Genomic DNA, 22,116 nt, shown 5'->3' with positions numbered 1-22,116 from the left:
AAGGTCAAAAGGATTCAGTTGAAGCCTTCAACTCTAATCGATTGCACAAGATAAGATGCTTTTCATCTGTCTTTCAATCATGAAGAAGTTGAAAATTTTGTAGGTATTCCCCATAGCCACATAATCAATACAATAATCTTCCAATACTTCCATTTGGAAAAAATGGAACATTTTATACGCAGAGAACAATCAATCATTGCATACAACAATTTTCAAGTTCACATTCTAGTAATTTTTATGTCCAAAAACGTCACTAACCAGGAAAATAGTGGAATAGACAACAACCAAGATGATAGTGTCTTAATAGAACATCAAACTGAGAGTAGATGTAGAGCATTTGTAAGAAAATGCATTATTTTAAGCACTATAATAAAAGCGATAAAGCTTGGAGCAATAAAACGTCTCAAGTGATTTGTAGCTCCTTCATTCCTATTCTATTCCGTTCAGTGAAGAATACTTGGAGGTTGGAAGACTACTAATGATGTTCAAATCATAATAATTCGTTGTATGTTCGTTGTAGTCCTCATATAGGCTAAGAAACTGTAGAAGGTCGTTTCTTTGATTCATTCATTTGAAATTTCTTTTCTGAAATCCACCAAAAAATGCTGGAGACGAATGAATTCTCTTTGATAGTCCTATTATTAGAAATCAGGAACTTATTTTCTATATACTATATCAGTATTACTCAAGCAAAATCATGAGTATCGATGTTTTAGGCCTAGGTCTTTTCTAGTTGATAACGGAATGATAAATAATTAATTCTAATTTGTTGCTTACAATGGATGTCGATTCATTCAAGGAATCAAAGCTTATTGAGAAATCAGTTGCTAGTAATGTACTATAGAGCTTGATACTCAAGATGAGACAATACATCTTGTGCTTCAAAAGAGATTCATTCTCAGATTCTATTTGGTTCGAATTATATGATATAATATGTTTTTTTCTGAGAGACTCATTCATCCATGAGAGAGAGAGAGTGAGAGAGAGCGAGAAAGTGAGGGGGAAGATTGATTGATTGATTATTTGCCTTTATTAGGGCGGAGTTAAGCCTCCTGGTCCTCTCTGCCACAGAACCCTAAAATGAGATTTATTCTTATATTCTTTCTGTTATGAATTATATGGAAAAATGAAGTAATTTCTGGGAGACAGTGAGAGTATTGAAAACTTTTAAGCCAAAGAATCATGAGGTATGGAATGGTGAGGCAATACTAGATGTTGGAAGTATTGTAACTAATTAGGTAAGCAATGCAATAAACAAAAACATAGATCAATATGAATCACTGATAAACCCATCACTTTTGACTGAAAATTGAAGTCGATTTTAGAGTTCAACTCCAGATTGACGGAAAATTGGATCGAAAATCAAGAAGATAGAAAACCATTGGCATCATTTTTTTATTTGGATCTAGGAGCCTTCACATCATATTACAGTTTTTCATTTTATGGCGGAGCCTCACAACTTCTCACACATTGGAATCACATTCGGGAAAGCTTCCATCCGGAAAATCTCATCTCTCTTTGGAAGCCAGCAAATGAAAAATAGCGCTTAATATTTTCACTTCTTCAAAGAGCAATGGAACTGACAGCTGTCGAAGGAAAATGCCGTTTGCTTAATTCTTTTTCTCGGTTCAGGCTTCAGGTCCGCTGGCATCCGCCTGCATTTGTCAGATCGACTTTGTCAACAAATAAATGAGCCCTACACGGCAATCAATCGCTTTATTGTTTTCGGATAGGTTTTTATCTCGCACTGAATTGAAGAGACCAATAGAGATGGGAATAGATTCAAAGTTCCTGAATAGAATTATTGTTCAATGTCTTTAGTTTATGTGACATACACTCTATAACATATTAACTCTAGATTGACTTGAGAACCAGATGGATTGATTTACAGTGAAGCACTTTTTTTTAATCACGTCTACTTTTTTAAACACAAAATAAAAATCAATCAATCATTCAAACTAGAGATCACAATTGGTGAACAATGCATGTACACGACACTACATTTTTACTTTCCTTGCCCTACTACCATAGGTAAGGAAAGTATTGCTTTCCAAAAAAAATTAAGGTACCCCAATTTCAAGTTTTCTATACGTTTCAAGGTCCCCTGAGTCCAAAAACATGATTTTTGGGTATTGGTCTGTGTGTGTGTATGTGTGTGTGTGTATGTGTGTGTGTGTGTATGTGTGTGTGTGTGTGTGTGTGTGTGTGTGTGTGTATGTGTGTGTGTGTATGTGTGTGTGTATGTCTGTGAACACGATAACTCCATTCCTAATTAACCGATCGACTTGAAATTTTAAACTTAAGGTCCCTATACCATGAGGACCCGACAATAAGAATTCAATAAAATTCAATTCAAGATGGCGGAAAAAATGGCGGATAATTACTAAAAAACCATGTTTTTCACGTTTTTCTCGAAAATGGCTATAACGTTTTTCTTCAAATTTATACCATGGATAGCTATTTTTAAGCCCTATCAACTGGCATAAGTTTCATTTCTTGGAAAATTTCAGGAGCTCCGTAATATTCTTGAGAAAAATGGCGGATAATGACCAAAAACCAGGTTTTTCACGGTTTTCTCGAAAACTGCTCTAACGATTTACTTCAAATTCATACCATGGATAGATATTCATAAGCACTATCAACTGGCATGAGTCTCATTTCTAGAAAAATTCCATGAGCTCCGTAATATTCTTGAGAAAAATGGCGGATAATGACCAAAAACCAGGTTTTTCACGGTTTTCTCGAAAACGGCTCTAACGATTTTCTTCAAATTCAAGCCATGGGTAGCTATTCATAAGTCCTATCAAATGACATGAGTTTTTTCCTTGGAAAATTGCAGGAGCTCTGTAATATTCTTGAGAAAAATGGCGGATAATTACTAAAAAACCATGTTTTTCACGATTTTTTCAAAATAACTTGACCGATTTTTTTCAAATTCATACTCTGTATAGTTATTTATCAGCTCTATTAACTGGCATGAGTCTCCTTTCTGGGAAACTAATGGGGGTCCACCCCATCCTTGAGAAATGGACTTTGTAACCTCCTTCTCGTGCATGAGGTAGGTAGGTAGAGCAGTTCATAAAAAGAACACATAGTCGAGATATTTCATCTGTAGAACAGCTGTTTTGACGACTTTAAAAAAATGACGACTAAAAAAAATCATTGAATTTCACAATATACACAAAGGAAAAAGTACTCTGAAAAACAATTATATATACACATATACAAAAGTCTGATCGTAGTTTCGAATATGAGCAAGGAAAGTTGTGTGAGTGTACCACACCAGATTTTTCACTACTGTATTTGCTTAACAACATAGAGTGTAGCTCAATACATCTAGAACTCGATTACTAAAGCAAGCTCCATGAATGATGATGTGATTCCTTTAGCCATTCCATTTAAAAGTAGAATGCACTAAGTGAAATTTTCCAAAACAGTTTCTGATTAATGAAACCAATCTTGTGTACAGATTCATCTAGGTTTCAATTCATAATAATAAACGTAGTGTATGTGTGTTGTGAATCCATTAAATCTTTGAATTAAAAACACTTTTTGAGTGTAGGCTAAACACTCACTTTCCGTCAATCTGAAGAGAACCGACAACAGGTGGAAACTGCTGAAAAGTAGGTGTTTCCACTTCAAAAGTCTTTTTATTTCAAAATTCATACTATAACCTTATAAAGATTAACGTACACTGTAGATCACATCATGTGTATCATGCAAAGAATTTACCTAGGGGTTAGTTCTGTTTAGTGTTGCGGAAGGTTGTGAATCGTACTAACAATTTCCAGACAAGCAAATACTAAATCTATGTTTTTCGAAGCATAGCTTGCTCTCGCTTTCTACCTGGCTAGACGGATTCGCGTATTTGCATTCGAAATAACTCAGCCGGAATTTTCACGAACAAATGACTCTGTAATGCTGAACAAACATGGATTATTGTTTTCTTGAACTCTGGCGCAACTTGCTCTCAAGCGTCTTGTTGTACATTCGTTTAGTTTCGCAAATAGAAACAGAATTGCTGCAGAAACCACTCTTGTTAACCCCTCCCTATGGATCCACCGTTCCCACTCCATCTCATTCCAGCGAAGTTCGGCAAGCGAAATTTCAGACTTTATCGAATCAGTTTCAAATCTTAAAAACATTCCAGCTCACGAAAGACCTGACCTTCGAATTACAATCTGAGAGAAGCTTCAAGAAGAAAATGCACCTACCTCTCGAAAGGAGCTTCTTTCCTTCTTACCATTATCATTTCATGCAAAAGAACACTAAAACGAATCTTATTTTTCATAGTTATTTCACGAAGATGATATCTATATTTTTTTCTTGTAAATGGAATACGCTCAAATAACCTATTTTCATATGAATAACTACTGTTGTCACTGACTATTCCTATTGTAAACTCATGAGTAAGTCTAGAATACTATACTGTTGAGAAATTCCATAACAGAAAATTAATTGAAATTTGAAGGAAACGAAATGAAATCTCGTAAGAGATTCTCTTCATATAGCGAGATATCGTTTGAATAGTATTTTTTCTGGAATACTCTGTAGCCGAATTTTCGTGTATCGTGTATATCATGTATAGACGATACTGCCACGGTAGATCATGTAAGAAGTGGAGAATGAATGAAATATTATTGTAGTCCGGGTTACCCAAACTACAGTAATATCAATTGGAGTTCTTGAAACTGTTATCATATCAGCCTGATTTCCTTATTGTAAGCCTACGTTCTTTTATGAAGACCGAGCACCTCATTAAAATTCAATGTTTGAGTCATGTCATCCCTGAAAGTGATCAGAAGATGTCAAACATCAGATCAAAATTCTAAGATCAGATACTCAGAATCAGTATTCCCAGTAATGGAACAATTTGAAGCCTGTCCTCCTACTAGTAAGCTGCCACATTCAATTGTAATTTGAAATCATATATAACCCAAGACCCTCGTGGATTCGAAGAACAACAAAGAAAATATAAATTATAAAAGTCACAGTGCTCGAAAAAATGGCACACGCTTTTTGCCCTGGCGGACAGTAACTTGATAATTTATTGATATGATTGCATTTCTCACTTAAACGAGCTGGAAGGGATTAGGAAGGAGTCAGTGGGCTTGGCAGCCGGATATTGCCGACCATCTTAATGGACTTTTTTCCATCTGCAGTATAACTGATTTTCGGCATGGACTTGGATCGTTTTCCTCGTACCCTCTCGCTCCAAGAAAGACCCTCTAAATCTAGCCATTCGACAAGAATTATAGCAAACTTCTTCCGTTATTGTAATTGTGCAACTTTTTCTAGACCATTTCCGTATTGGAGAGAGCTATATAATTCCACAGCAGAGATTATCATTGATAACTGGGAAGTATGTTTTAGTTGGTGGTTTGCTCTTGAAATGTTACTCACAGATCAAGTTACAACCTCAGAAAAACAATTGGATATTAGCATAGATCTTCAACAATCATTCTCAGAGTCCAACATTCGTTTATTACTAGATTAAAGATCCAGTATCATTACTGGAAGTACATCAATAATAGATGAAATTCACGATTATTATTATTTCTCAGATTTCCATGAATTCTGATGAATCTCAAAGTAACTTCAATGCTGATTTTTGACGACTCTTATTCACCATAACCTGACCGCGTATTTGCAAGTGGAGAATAATAAGGAATCTGATAATAGTTATTCAGATCAAATCCGGATAAATTTATTTAGAAAATTCAATGAGATGTAGACTGAAAGAGCAGTAGAGAAATCAAAGTGAGGGTATTGTAATTTAAGGATTAACGTGACGTTATGTTCAACGATGGTGTGAAGTGAGCTTCAGGGTGATATCTATTTATGAATGTCATTCCATCTCGAACTGAACAGGAGCAAACTTCTAATTATTTCATCATTATCTTGATTCATCATAAGCTTATGATTGTGAGGGTGACTTGTAACTTGTGACTATACAATTTTCTCATGAATTGGATTGTTTTCTCGTGAATTTAAAAGCTGTACAGGAGAGTAGAGCTAAATGCGTTGGACATTCCCATTCATCAATTCGATGCGTTGTTTATGTCTGAGATGTCACACAGGAATTTGGCCGAAGAGGAATGCACATGTGGTTCACAGGGCGCAACTCATGAAGGCCTGCTAATGTTTGTGTTTCGAATGGCTGAGCGCCGCGTCGAATCTAATCATGTCGTAAACAAAAACGTGCAAAAGAGACATTATTGAGCGCCAGCTGAATTTTTGTTAATGAAAATGCGAGCCGAACGGAGCGGTCAATATTGCCAGGACTCTCTGTGGACCGGACCACTGCTCTCGCGCCCCATTAGTCCGGCATTCCCCCAGTCCGGCATTCCCCCAGTCCGGCATTTCCCTAGTCCGGCAAAGCCATGTTGTAAAACAATAAACAAGCGGCTCGCTCCTACTAAACTGACCCTCTACTCCTATCGAACACTGCAGACCTGCATCGTTTGTTTTCGTTTTCGATTGATTTCCATGGACTGCCATTGGTGTACAATGGAATGCAATGTTGACCTACTTTTTTACCTCTGAATTTTTCGGTGAAATGTAGCAAAAACACATTTCTGTCAGTTATTATCGTGAATTATCCTAATTGCGTCTACTAATCATGAAGACTTTTGCAACAATAAATGAAATTTATAGGTATAATGTAGCAAAAACACATTTCTGTCATTTATTATCGTGAATTATCTTCATTGCTTCTACTAATCTTGAAGACTTCCGCAACTACGAATTAAATGTGAATATTCCATAGAACATAGCTAGGAAAACTTTTGTATGGATTATAGAAAAATATTCATATCGATTTGAATTATCGTAGAGATTGTCGCGTCTGTAAATTATATTGAAATAGTTGGTGCAGCACGAGAAAAGCCCTGGTCAAGCAGTGGGAAGAGAAATAAGGGAGTGGGGCGCTGCCTCCAATGCGTGCAATAATACAGTACTGTGATTCCAAAAATTGCCGATACGCCTAGGCCTATTGTATAATTTTGCAAGTGTGGCGAATTATTGATATTTCTCAAGCTCTCTCATTTCAGAGTTGCACATGCGCAAAGTTAGTAGACAGACTAACTCTGTCTACTAATGTTGGCATATGCGTAACAAAATTATATTGCCTCGGTTACGCTACTTTAGCGTAACCGAATGAAAGACAGGAGCCTTATCATCGAATTTCGTTAATTGCTGAGAAAAAAAATCAATTAATTCAAAACTATTCTTGTAGGTTGTAAACTGAACCTACCTTATCATCGAATTTCGTTAATTGCTGAGAAAAAAAAACAATTAATTCAAAACTATTCTTGTAGGTTGTAAACTGAACCCGGCAAGTATAGAAATCAGAACGGCTATAGGAGTAGAACGCTTTTTGTTGATATTGAGTTTCCTAGCAGTTGCTGTAAGATAATTTTAATGCCTCATGAGTATTATTGTTATTATTGATTGTGTGACCATACATCATTATTGATTATGCGACTATAGGGAAGCGATTGACTCTGTAGTCACACTGATAAGCTATCGATAAGATAAGATGAGATCCTTGCACTTGCTAATCCCGTTGTAAGATGACCACTTGAAGAGCCGACTCCCCTTAATATCATTTATGAGTTGAAAATTGCTTCCCGTTGGTTCGGGACCTACCCCAGCCTATAGGTCCACTTATCCATCCAGCCTTATCCAGCCTATAGGTCCACACATCATCATCCGTCTCATAACCCACGTACAATCCTGAAGCTCACTCTCAACAATGATGATATTAAGAATTAAGTTATTATAGAATTGGAAAAACTGTATAATAATGATCCGTAATTCAATTCTGATGAGCAGTTGAAATTAGACAGAGATCAAAGTTAGATTAAATTCCTTCTATCTACAAATTTGTGGTAAATATTGTCATCACAATGTTGAATGTCGAACTAAAAGCATTATAGAACCAAACTCAACACGAATACTATACACTCAAAACTTTCCACATGAGAAAAAGCAAATAGCCTATCGCAGAACTCATTTTTCAAGATTTGGTACCCTGGAATACTCGTGCAGAATATTTTACAGCCTTTTATGTAATAATTCGCTCGCAAGAGACCTTGAGGCGACACACTAAATTCACGGCAATACATCTTTCTTGTCATATCTTGCACAGGAAGCCTGAGAATGGTGGGATGGAACATTACATTATTTGTGAACGAATAACTCAAGTTCAGGATCTTTGAAAATTGTATTTCAGACTGTTTCTTTGAACATTTGAATCTTTGATGAGGCTCTTGAATTGGAAAATGATATGAAGAGTATTCTGTAATGTCATTTAACACTGTCACAAATAAATTAAAGCGACCAAAAAATAAATCTCTTCATGGTCACCCAGTACCACTAATCCGCCATAGCCCTTCAGCCTCTCAAATTTCGACAAGTTTGTGTCATCAACAAAAGAAAGAAATGAACTCCTTATTCGGGCATCCATGAGAATATGTTTCCATGAACAAGTTCACAAATTCATCGACAGTCGAAGTTGTTATGGAATATTTATTCTTATTCACTGATTTTTTGTGCGTGTGAGGTATTTGGTATAGGAAAGAGAGATAAATACTTGAAAACGATACTACAACTGAACACCACACAACTTTTTGAAACATGTTTTTGAATTCTGATATGAAGAAAATCAATGTCTAGGAATATCAATTATTGTATGAGGGTTCTCAATATTAACAGTAGAAATCTGGTGTGGTACAATCACACAACTTTCCTTGCTCATTGATCTATGAGCCTCATTCTTAAAAGAGGATAATTTCGGGGAATAACATTATGCCGATTGACGGCTAAATAATTAAAAGTATGATTATACTATTGTTATTGTTTTCAGAGTACATTTTCCTTTGTTTGAATTATGAAATTTGAGGATTTGAAGCTTTGAAGAAATAATTTGTGGGATGACTTTCCTTTTGACATCAACAATTCCACGTTTTTTGAATACTTCCAGATCGGACTCAATCAATATGATGCTTTACTACTTGATGTAGAACTTACTTTTATCCGGCAGCGATCTGAAATGAATCCGCTCCACCGACGTTATTAGCCCAACCTAACTCAATGTGGACAAAGGTTTATCTACATGAACAATCTTTTTTTAAAAGTGGATTCTCAGTAACCTATATTGTGATATTTCCTCTACTACAATGGAAACTCACTTCAAAAGAGCTGCACTCGAGTTTTTCAAACATGATTTGTTGGTGTGATATTTTTGAGCAATTTAGTTGGGGTGGATACAACATAGGCTGAATCCTTTCCTGTATCATTTCTCTATTATCAGGGCAAAAAATGTACAATGCGATCTTCCATTCTGACTTCGTATTTACTCGTATCTATTCAAAGTTATACTTCCATTACGGTTTCCGTTTCATTGTTCTGTATATTTCATACACAACTTTATGATGGAAAAATTATTTAAAAGTGAATAAATCAAAATCCTTCCAACTTCAACTACTTATTTATTTATCCAGTAATTATTTATTCATTGATACACCGAACACAATTCATTAAAATGATTGGGGAAGGACCCAGATCTGTCACTTCCCCGATTTTTGATTTATACACTATAATCCAAAAAGGATACACTATTTATCCTCATTTATTTTCTAAGAAGCCTATTATGATATTTCTACTAAGACATTCTATTCAAAAATAAAAAGACAACATAAACTTAAGTGTGGGATAAACAACTATTCTAGTAGCCTAGTACAGTATGATCACCAACATATTTTCCTGATAAATCCAACACAGCGAGATTTTACTAAATGTTTGGCAACTCTAAATCGGGGTTTGTTGAGCTATGAAATAACTTATATTATAAAATGACTTCTTGATATTCTCGTATTTTTGTTAAGCTGAATTTAACGAGTTGAAAACAGTTGTAAAAGCATTTTGAACTCCCCCATATACAAAATACGAAATGAACACAACACTTTCGCAACTCTTTGAATCGCAAATTGTCATTGAGAGACCAGTAACAGTCATGTAGGAACAGTTGCAGTATGAGAAACTTGAAATGGAATATTGATGGAGAGTAAGGAGAGTCAGCCATGCCATAGAACGACACCCCCTTTGTGCGAAACAAGAATTTCTCGCTCTATGAAAAGGTAGCAAGCAGCCTGCTGCTCATGGCAAAATAACCGATTCGAAAAAGAAAGATCAGAATAAATAACTGCAACGTGGAGAAAACAACAAGGTTGCCCGTTCCAACGATTCAGCTATAACGTATTCCCTTTGATTTATTATGTTTTGATAGAGCAGCATTCAACTTTATTTCTCCAAGCCTTCCACAGCTTAACCTGGAGGCTTTCTCCAAAACTTATGAGCTACAATCAGAATTTCAGGTTTTTCTAACCATGCTACAGAATGTGTAGTCAATATTGTGTATAGATTCAATATTGTGTACAGATTCATTATTGTGTATATATTTGTAGAATTTTACTCGATCTGCATCAGGATTTGTATCAGCGCCGGAAAATGTTAGGTCAATTCACATGTTCGTGATAGATGACATTATCTAATAGTTCACTTCCTATCTCTTCCGTATAACACATTATGGTCTCTTTCTAGTGAGCTTCAATAGTTTTAATGTTTCCATTCTATAATTTTTCTTGACAATACTCAATCCAAGTTTATTGGATACTGAACCCTAAGCATTCTGAAACGTTTAACTTATGAGATGATAATGTTGATCAAGATGATAATAATAATAATTTTTATTAATGGAGACAACAGGATGAAACCCATTTTGCCTCCTTCACACAATACAATATTTTCAAGACATTATACAATTCGAAATACAAGAGATAATTGGATAAATATAAGATAATTATTGAATGATATATTTTCTAATCTCAGGATTGGCGTTTTAGATAATTTATCTAGATACAATTCAAAAAATCAAGTTATTTAAGATTGCTCTCGAATTTCTAATCTTCCCATCTATCTATTCTCCATTTGCAATTGGATTCTTCCTGGTTATGATGTCCATATGAGACCTAGGCTATTTAGTGAAGTGAATGATGATAGGGATAATGATGAGAGATGATTGTACTACAGGTCTAGATGGCTTCCAAAAGACTTTACTGGCAAGCGAGTTTGAAGCTGAAAACTGTCTGTTAGCAGAGTTGTCCTCAAGCAGACAACACTCAAATTCACAATTATTAACAAGCATCATGTAACAACTGGAATTTAATATGATAAAAATGTAAAAAAATCCTATTGAAGAAGTCATCTCATGGAATTAAAATCGCTGTCCCTTCTTAATATTCAGATTCTACTGGTAAAGATGGAGTCTTCTCCTAAACTAGATATTTCTTTTTCAAAATTAGTTAGAACATTACTAGTAGTTTCATGAACTAATAATAATTCTCAATCGACGGCAAGTGAGCGCAGTTTCTATTTTTATGGGTAAAGTTGAAAAGTGAACTCATTTCCTGGTTGCGACCAAGCCAAGGCTGTTTAGTGCATTCAACTAGCCGGGCAGCAGGCAGCATGGCGTGACTCGATATCTACTTTTTACACTGATCAATCCCCGACTCCCATAATAGGCCTCTAAACTCGTGCCACGCGTCCACCAATCTATAAACTAGATTTGGTTCCTCCTTTGCCAATTTCCAAACTGAAATGAATGACTCAACACTTGATTGCTCCGTCATCATTGTTGATCTAAGCCATTTCAGTAATCGAGAGTCCAACGGTTTCGGCATTTTAAAAATTAATAACCAATTTAATCAGGTAGCCCCTACCAAAAATCCGTTTACTTGATGGATTGATCATTAAATATTTACCGCTGCGAAATGCTCACTTATAACTAACGGTCATTAGTCTGGCTGTCTAGCCATGAATAAATAGGACATGAATGAATCACTATGCGCAATTACCACTCGTTTCTATTCGTACCACTTAATTCACTGAGAATTTTCTTCCTTTCTTTCTAAAACGAGTTGAAGGATCAGACAGCTGAAAATATCATTTGAAAACGTCTGTCCGATTGCATGATCTCAGAGATAGAATAAAGACACAATGATACTTCTGAAATTGATGAAATTAGTGCAACTCTTATTGTAATTGACCATCAATTGAAGTCATAATTAAAATTGCAGATAATTGATATGAAGGATTATAGAACTCGAATATTCGTGATCATGACACTAACATGATCGTTGGATCATGATCTGAAAAGTACCTATCATAATGTGGCAAACTATTAACTTATCAAAACTTCTTATATAAATCCAATCTGCAAGGTTCATTAAATCAGTGAACTGTGCTTCAAGAAGGAGCTGTCACATGAATAACGTTCGATTCTATAGAATGAGAGCACTTATAGAATGTTCATTTGAATCCTATCTGGAAAAATGTGACTTTTTGAAAGAAGACTCTAGAACTGAAGATTGGAGTATCTCACGTAACAGCATCTCAATTAATTGATTATAAACCCATTAATGTGTATGCTATAATTTCAGTCATGCAGTTTTCATATACTATTTAATAATCGATTATTAGTTTAATTGGAATAATTTTGATTAAACTTTGATTTCTATTATTTGATTAACTAACGTACGTATTACGTAACATGATAAATAAGCGTCTTAAAAAACTTACCTTAAGAAACGATTCGAAACCTACGACGAAAGCCAGAGCTTCATGAGTTTTCTTGAACGTTCAAACTGTTCCACAATTTTGTTAATGAACCGTTTTTTGATTATCACAGCACTATACATTCTACTCTCTCCACCTTGAACGAAGAAAACCCGAGTGATTCAAAAGTAATATTATTTGCATATTCCAATTTATCTAGAAAACTTATAATTATTTCACTGAATAGCCCCTATAATCTCTCATAAACAAAATCGGAATGCTTCTGTAATAAGGAGGGACAGTAGAATTGAGTGAGTATAAGAACAGAGCCAGTACTTGGTAATTGAACAGCCTGAATATAGAATCAAATATATGTAGTAGAAATCTCTAGATTATTGATTGATTGAATTTTCAAATTTCAATGGTGTTTAACATTAGTATTGTTTCATTCACAATACAATAATTATTTGTGCACAAAAACTAACCCCTATATTTCCTTTTGCTTCTTTGAGAATTTCTTGGTTCACTCAAGTGTGAGAATAATTTTTAAGGATCGTACTACCTAATCAATGCATTACCGCCATATTTCTCAATGCAAGGACTATGGAGATCTATTAAAGTCTAAATTTGAGTATAGTTTTATTTTTAGGCAATTCTATCACTAACCAAGCAGGCTTTCCAAGTTCATATAAATGATAAACTTTCAGTAACAGCACCTACCATTAATTGATTCTCCTACTAAAGCATGAATATTTGGCACAGTTATTTGAGACAGTAAAATTATTTACAAAACGTTCTAATTGTTCAATCAGTTTAGCAGCTGATTAATATGTGATGAGAGGTAGAAGAGAGTAATGTTGGTATGCACGCGTGACGCACGCACGCACGAAACTTGGCCACAGTCACCACGCGGCGTCGGCGTCGCCATGCTGCGGAGCAGAGCGCGCCACTAAATTAATAATAAAAAAGTTGTAGATGCTGGTTGTATTTACGCGAGGCGGTTACTTGTCCGGAGGGGGAGTTTCCACTCGGTTTCCCGACCCGTAACACGACCCCCAGCCCAGCGTCACTCTGCAGTCAACCGTCCTCGGCGACGGAAACTGTGTCACTGAGGGATGCTGATGCTGAGCGGGTCGACCCCGCCTGACCTTGTTCCCGAATGGAGCCGAGCGTGACCGACCCGGCCCGACTCCAGCCGAACATCTCTAGCCCCCGTTTTTCTTTCTGGCAAGGGGTAGATCGATTGAAAACCTCCTCGCTCGCTCGCGCGACCTTCCTACCTACCTATCAGGCCGCCCGCGATCCACTCTCGCTGCATAGATCTACCAAAACTCACCGCTCGCCCCCATCCAAAGGGCTCCTTCCGTTCTGTCACTAGCATTGTCACTACTGCCGTCAGTGAAAAGCAGCTTCCAAAGCACTGCTGCGTTGAGCGACATGCGACTGGCCTAACAACATGAGCCCTGCCGTCACCGAGACCAAAGCCACAACAGCCTTTCAATAGTTTCATTGGCTCCTTTGAGTTTCTTCAAGTAACAGGATTCAATAACAACTCTCCAATAAGACTCATTATTTCTCCAAGTATCCTCCATAATGAAATATGCATAGTTCAAGATGAAACTATATGGAATTAGCTTGCGGTTTAGAAGAGAAATTCAGCTACCATAGCTACCCACTAGCTATTCCAATTATCGTTGAACCTAGACTGAGGTAATCTCATTTGTGATTGACCGAGCGAAGTGAGGTCTAAGATTCAAGTCGACAGTTTGGCATTTCTCTTAATGTTTAAATGTTTGAATGTTTATATGTTGCGCATTTACGGCGAAACGCGGTAATAGATTTCCATGAAATTCGACAGGTATGTTCCTTTTTTAATTGCGCGTCGACGTATATACAAGGTTTTTGAGTATTTTGCATTTCAAGGATAATATAAAAGGAAAAAGGAGCCTCCTTCATACGCCAATATTAGAGTAAAAATCAGACCATAGTATTATTCATCATAAATCAGCTGACAAGTGATTACACAGATGTGTGGAGAAGCCAGTCTATTGCTGTATTTCCATAAGGTCTATAGTTTCAATCAGGTACTTGTGGATGAGAATACTGCTTGAGGTCTGCTGTTCACAGAACTACTAGTTATGACTTGCAATTCAAAAGTGTTGTTAACAGATCTTAATAGGAGTAAGTTACTAGTGAAGAGGGTCATGGTAGAAATATGCCCCCTCAAATACTTAATTTTCTAAAGAAGTATAGAAAGTTTTCAGTTACGTTACATTTGAGTTATTGTTTCTGGAGATATATTATCGTAGAGTATTGCTGAAAGTCAGGAAGATAGCCTTCAAATTGGAATGAAATTTTTAAGATTATGTTCATATTGAGTTTATGACATTTTATAATTTTATATTTTTCAGACTCTGTTTTCTTATGTCATTAAGGCTTTCGAATGATTTAGTAAATTTTTATGATAGAAATCTTAATAGACGAAGAAGAAAGTTTTTCTTTTCCATGAGATTAATATTAATGAATGTTACCATACATGAGTTAATTCCTGATATTGAGCCTGATACATGAATGTTCAAATTTTAATACAATTTAAATTATTTTCTATGTGTCTACTAATTTTATTTAATTAAAGGTAAAAACTATCTACAAGATGAATCTTATAAGGCAAACATTATTTTTACCTTAAAGTGAAATTTTCAATATTTTTTTCTATTATTGTGTTATAAAGTGTCTTGTTTTGTTTTGTGATAAATTCATAATTCTAGTTGATACTCGTTTTTGGACTTGTATTTGTAGGTAAATCAAATCATAAACTCTGGACTGTTCATTTTAAATTAAGGTTCTGAGCAGTTTTGGGCGAATGCTCGTTGTTTACACTTGTGTTGCGTCCTATAGTTCATAAATAATAAATAAAATAAATGTTGGCTAGCGCACAAGTTTCCAACAATACTAGTCGAGCTACTATATGAAAAATTATATTTGATTTTGCAAACCAAACGAAAAATATCATATAAGTTAGCATCATTTCAATCTGAATTATTCCTTTTCTAAGAGTATTATATCAATTTATATAAAAGTTAACATCATAATTAATGAAGTATTCATTTTCTAAAAGCTTTATATTAGTTTATTTCGGGTGTTTTCATAAATGTTGCATTATGACACTCTGTCAAGTAAATTAGTTTTAATTCAATCTGTTAAATTTTGAGAATGAAATCAGAAAATGACGTCAAGATAAAAACTAAATTAAATAACAGAATAAACTCCTGTTTTAGCTTTTGATGAATTGTAGGAAGAGTTAGAAATTAATGCTCTAATACATTTATTTACAGCGGTTCATGTGTGTCCCCAAACCAACTTCATGTACCACCCCTTTGGTTCCGCAATTTTATGTAACACCGCTTCAACACACCCGTTCAGACGACAGGTCTAGGGACGTAAGAGGACGTCGCCGTCAAGCCAAATTCAACCGGTAAAAGTTCACCGCCAAAAACAAGGTACTGTAGCCCCGACGATAAAGCAACGTACAGACCAACAAAAGTGCAGTGTAGTGAAACAAAGGTTCATTTGAGAATGTCAATCAAAAGTGGGGATTCAAAATTATTATGAAATGGGTTATATGGGTTACTATCGACGAAATTTGGGTTCAACGGGCTTTTCTTTCTTGAGTAATTTCATGTTGGAATTAATTTGTTATTTTATGACTGATACTGTTTGAAATCAGACGAAGAATGTCAACAAAGTAACATGAAATTGTTGTTTCTGTTGTTCGATATTAGTTGCCAATGTTTATTGAAGCTGTTTGTATTTTTCAATTATTTCAAATTGTAGTGTTATTCTATAGTAGAAACCTATTAAATCAGGCATGGCAAGATTAATTGAAGTTTTCTTGACTCTAGCCCGTTCACCTGCATGAATTAGGTATAGACTCAGGTGTTTTCTAGATGTGTCGGCCTATTTCTAAATTCTAAATTTTATTCAAAATTATCTTCTTTATCATCTTTTAAAAGGTCAGGCTTTTATCATCTTTTATTTTATCATCTTTTAAAAATCACAACACTAACATATGGAGAACTGTATTCACATAAAATCAAAAGAGAGTGTGAAGATCTTTCGTAATGCATTCATACAAACATCATCATTATCCTTATCAAGTGTAAAGTATTTGAAATTTGGGTAGATAAAAATCCCTAGCTGAAGTACTAATAGGTCTGAATAAAATAACTGGCTAATATCGCCAATGAGATAACAATAAAGATTAGATAGCATCAGCTTGTTCTGGCTAAACGGTACAATAACCTAGAAAGGAATTGAAAGAATTTTTTGCTAATAAATAATATTATTATAAAATTTTTGAAGATTGAGGTTAGGTATATACATTCAGTGATCGGCGACCTAACGATCGACCGAGTCATGCAACGTAGAATCTGACCAGACCCCTTGGCAGAGATCTATTGCAGCAAAACGGTATGCAATTTGAAAGAACAAATGGTCACGTGGCTAACTATTAGGAAGCATGAAATAAATATTAGTATATAGAATATTAACTAGCATGTAGAGAGCATACTTAAAAAACCTAATAAAAATAATTAAATGTATCCAGGAAATAGGAGGTTACCAAGCGCATGAATACTGAAACAATTTGCATGCACCAATCACATAATGGCAGTTAATAGGCGGCAATAGTATGCCAATTCAAAAATATTTATATATATTTCTATAAATGTTTGGGATTTATGTAAAATTAATGTATAGTCTATGTTATAGATATGGCCCGAAGGCAAAGAAATTATTAAACATACAACATAAGTAATAATTTAATATTTTAGTACGATCTATTTGAAGCTTAAATGGCGGAGGACTAGGATATTCAAATTTTATGTAAATTTGAAAGTCGGAAATAAGAATTGTAAAATTGAGGAAGGAGAACCAAGACTCGCCAGCCAAATGCCACCATGAGAGGACCCTAAATATTTTAGAGCGTAATACCTTGCTATAACTTGTAAAAGCCAAAGTTAGATTGAATTATTAAATTTCTTAAAAGACTTTGTGATGCTCTTATAAAGCAGAAGTCATTTTCAATTTCAAATAATTTTTGTAACCCCTTGGAAGAGACGATTCCGACTACCATATTCCAGGACCACCAGGAGTTGGATCGACATCGGCGGCTTATAAAAAGATTTCGACACGTGAGTGAGAAATATTGAATTAGTGATGGGCGCCCTTAGTGCTTCGAATTTATCTAATAATCAAAGCTAGCTCGTCGAAAGGGTTTTCTTATGAATTAAGAATTTAATAAAAAATACTTGCGCAAGTAAATATAGTATTAAAGGTATTTTATTAAAGGAGTAAATGAATCAGTACATTTCAGAAAATTCTATTGAATCAAAGAAGTATAAAATCTAGGCTATTAAAACATATGCATATGATCATTAATTTTTGCAATAATTTGCGATAATTTGTTGTAGCTCTAATTCACTAGATGAATTGCTCTACTTATTCCATCAGGTGCCGAATCTTGCACCCTGAGATAAAATATATATTCATTACAAGGAAATCTACTAGATACTAGAGAATTTAATATATATATTTGGATTATTAGTTGCCAATTTATCAAGTCGATCTTAAGGAACATATTTTTAATTGAATTGTCCAAGTCGACAAGTATTAGCAAGCTCATATCGCAGCTACATGCAAAAGGATGCATATGATTTAAAATAAAGGCACATGGTAATGTTTCGTGCTATAAATCTAGAATATAATGTTTAGCCTGTGATATTTTACTGATTTCAATTATTGTTTTATTTTTATATTATATATTTTTTATCGCTCTTTATATTTTTTGCCTTGATCTATTTTTTGCATTATTTGTTAATATATGTATCAAATTGTTTATGGTGTGCAATTTATTTTAATTCCTCAACACTATAGTATAAGTATCATATTTATATATATTTATTTTTTTTAATGAATTACAAGAGTTATAGGGGAAGCTCATATCTGGGCCTATAAAGATTTTTATGAGACTATGTCCTATTAAAAAACCACGACCTAATTTTTTATAATTATATCAAATATTTCATGCTCTACCGACTGATGCCAAGCAGGAGGCTAATCGTTATTTAAATATAAAGAATAACGTGACACAAGGTACAAGTATCGCTGTAATCAACGTTAATCTTGTGGTTTCAAGAAAATCATATCCCATATTTGACGAATAGACGAGTTATTGTTCATAAAACCAAATTATCAATGATTTTACCAGTTACCAACTACACTTATTATACCAATCATAAAAATAGTGCAAGTTAAAATGCAATCATCAAACAAGTAGCATTGAATGATGATAAATATGTTTCATATCACGGTATTTAACTAATAGATGAGACGTTATACAAGTATCATTGGCTAACTCATTTTAATGGCTTGGAGCTGTGATCTGGATGAACAGGAAGTTGGATGATAACTATCTCGCTCATTCAAAGCAATCTGTTCAAGTGATAAGCGCGGCTGGTTGATATATGTGTGAAGATACCCACAACACTCGACATTCTGTGTAGTGAGAATCAATTGGTGCAGAGTGTAGAGCAATCCTGCAACCTCCAACAGGCTCGTTCGCTGCCTATTAAATCCACAATCACAAGCACTCACACAACAACACTCTTGCCAACCTCAAACAAGCAAGCAGACTGAGGCAACCCCTTCTTCCTCCTCTTCAGCCATCAAGCAGGACCGCAGCCACCGCAAAGCTCGCTCTAAACATCTAGCAACCGTCACAAACATAATATTGGTGATAGTTCGTCAATTAAGTCACACTTTCATGTAGTGGCAACTGAGAATGATATCAAAATCGTTATTCTATTGAGTACGATATTAGAAGTCTGCAATATAATTATGTTATTCGTTCGTTCGAATACGTTCGTATTATTCGTTTGAGTAGGATATTGGAAGTCAGCTATAGATATTATGTTATTCGTTCGTTAGTGTCAGGTGAGCACCTGACACCTATGCCAATGTTGAGGTAATAATTCACTGTTTTAACAGCCTCGTCGTAAAAATGAGAAGGTCCCGTCGTGTGCATGTTGATTAGTTAGTGCAAAATGATGAGTTGATGAGTAGTAGCTTTTTTTACGACAGATTAGTCATGTTATAAAGATATTGTTGACTTCTATCCACTTCATTGTCGATTGGCTTCATAAGTATCCGTTCTTTGTTAGAATCCTACAAACTTTGTTACATCAAGGTAAGAGATTTCTTTTGTATGTTTCGATCTCTTTCATCTTGCGACATAGTATTTTGTGGCAATTTGAGGCGATTGTATCGTATAATTGAGATAACTGGCTCAAGGAAATGGGTATCAGGGACAACAGTGAAGGAGTTCTAGAGTTATGAATTACATTAAAAATATTCCACACCTTCATTTTCTCCCGGCCTTTCAGTTCGTGACGTAACAATTTCTTTGTAATTGATGTTGTTTTCTTTGTAATTTATTTGTGATGAGAAAATCACCTACAAATTAAGAACAAGCCGATTGTTTTTCTCACCTATGAAGCAAGCTGAGACTCATGAGATGTCATACATGAAACAATTATTTTACGGAAAGTTACATTATCTATTGAATCAGATAATTTGATTATTTTCACCTTTTCCAAGTTTTTAACATTATACTACTCACAAATGCCATTTGTTCAAGAGAAATCACGAGTGTTGAATTTATACTTGAATTAATAATCTGTATATAAAGTGTTTTTATAAACTCCGTTGGACTATTTTAATCTAAATAAGAAGAGAAAAAGTTTTGGGTTTATCCTGTTGATTCTCCCCCAATCATCAATTTGATGTTGTAATTGTGAAATTAAATAAATAAATAAATAAATACGAGACTTGGAATACATATTGGGATAAATAATTTCGAGTTCCTTATAAGACGTGGAATGGAAGATCAAGGAACTAGATTTACACTTTGTGAGCTTCTTTCTTATTCCGCACAGTAATCAACTTACTACTTAATACAGTCATCCTGTTAACAAGCGTTGGTGTATCAATGGGATTGATCATATTACAGATAGAAATAAATGAGAGATTGCATTCATTCAAATGCTGATAAATACATCAAATTCTCTTCAAAAGATCACTCTCTATTTTTTGTAAAGATTACTATAAATATCATTAACTTATAAACTGTCACCTCTGACAGCATGCATGAGCTTCCAATAATTTCAGCCAATAATAACCTCAAGATTGAGATTTTTCTAATACTGTAGGTCTTGCTATACCTCAACTTACATGTCCTTCATCTTAAAAGTTACCTCTCCTGATAACATGCAGTGAGCTACCAATAAACGCCATCAGCCTCCAGATCGAAATAACACAATGTAATGAAAATCAAAATGGTACACCAAGTAATTAAAGGTTGCGATTGGCTGGGGTATTTTGACGTGATTGTTGCAAGCAGCAGCTTCTGGGTGCCCATGTGAACACACTCACAGGTCAACCCGTCACGTGACGCCATCAGCAAGCCAGGCACGTCTTCGAGCTACACGCCAATTATGCCAGGTAGGGCAACTCACAAGTTTCCGGCGGGTCTCGAGCTGGAGGGCTGGAGCGCTGGAGGGCTGGAGCACTGGAGGGTTGGAGCACTGGAGGGCCCTTGCACAGCTAAGCAAATCACACACAGCTCAACTACTCAACTACATCAAACTTCATCTGCCAACTTTATCGATTCAACTGATCAAATGTAACCGCTGAGAACTTTGCTGTGGGGATGAACTAATATTTGGCTGAATCAACAGTAAAAACAAGGGGGTGGGGTGGATTCTTCACGTTTCAGACTTTTTTGACTTTCTGAATCACAATTCTTTCCTTTTATCAAATTCCTGATTCCATATTCGGTAGTCTTATGGAGAGGATATCCTTTGATAACCTTAGCCACCAATGGACGTTTATCTGTTCAAAATCCACCGTTTTATGATGTATACAATAATGAAACCACAGTTAATCCACCGTTTTATGATGTATACAATAATGAAACCACAGTTAATCCACCGTTTTATGATGTATACAATAATGAAACCACAGTTAATCCACCGTTTTATGATGTATACAATAATGAAACCACAGTTAATCCACCGTTTTATGATGCATACAATAATGAAAGTTCAGCAATGAGAATGAAAATTATGGAAGTATACAATTTACCTTCATGACATTTTAGACTTTACAACTCATCCATTCTTATTCAGTATTCAATTTTCTCGCATTCAAACACAATATTAAACAATCGTAGTTCACATATTATATCCGTATCATTCAATTCAGTTCTGAGTAGAATTCATTGAGTTATACCATAGCCACCTCTAATACAAGGCCCCGGCCTACGATATTGCAACGTCGCAGTGTAGGCCTAGAATCTGATACATGATTGGTGAAAAAGATTTTAAAAAATACCAGCTGATATTTTTCACAAATCATGTATTATTCTAGGCCTACACTGCG

The 22,116-nt window shown here is 35.1% G+C and overlaps 1 protein-coding gene across 1 annotated transcript in view; it reads right to left on the bottom strand.

Moving 5' to 3' along the window:
- Positions 1 to 13,731, bottom strand: part of LOC111043470 — a 149,531-nt gene extending 135,800 nt beyond the window's left edge. The window contains 2 exon segments of the mRNA XM_039429342.1: positions 12,643 to 12,775; positions 13,339 to 13,731. The gene's annotated coding sequence lies outside the window, so the exon portion shown is untranslated.
- Positions 13,732 to 22,116: the final 8,385 nt, after the last annotated feature.

The sequence above is a fragment of the Nilaparvata lugens genome, chromosome 5 (genome assembly GCF_014356525.2).
Source record: "Nilaparvata lugens isolate BPH chromosome 5, ASM1435652v1, whole genome shotgun sequence".
NCBI lineage: Eukaryota > Metazoa > Arthropoda > Insecta > Hemiptera > Delphacidae > Nilaparvata > Nilaparvata lugens.
The sequence above is the reverse complement of the archived record's forward strand: the minus strand, read 5'-3'. Positions and strand labels throughout refer to the sequence as shown.